The 206-nt window shown below is 41.7% G+C and overlaps 1 pseudogene; it reads left to right on the forward strand.

Moving 5' to 3' along the window:
* The window catches only part of LOC116669467 (myosin heavy chain, fast skeletal muscle-like), a 22555-nt pseudogene that overhangs the window by 11460 nt on the left and 10889 nt on the right, over nucleotides 1-206 (forward strand).

Consider the following 206-nt stretch of genomic DNA (forward strand, 5'->3'; position numbering starts at 1 on the left):
ATGAGAGGAGGGTGAAGGAGCTCACCTATCAGGTACAGTCACTTTAAAAGTTACCGTGTACACTACAAAATGACCTAATATATTTACCATTGACAATACACATGCAAATCTATACTTCCTAATACAGACTGAAGAGGACAAGAAAAATGGTGCCAGGCTGCAGGATCTGGTCGACAAATTGCAGCTGAAGGTCAAGGCCTACAAGA

Source organism: Etheostoma spectabile, chromosome 19, assembly GCF_008692095.1.
Source record: "Etheostoma spectabile isolate EspeVRDwgs_2016 chromosome 19, UIUC_Espe_1.0, whole genome shotgun sequence".
Lineage (NCBI taxonomy): Eukaryota > Metazoa > Chordata > Actinopteri > Perciformes > Percidae > Etheostoma > Etheostoma spectabile.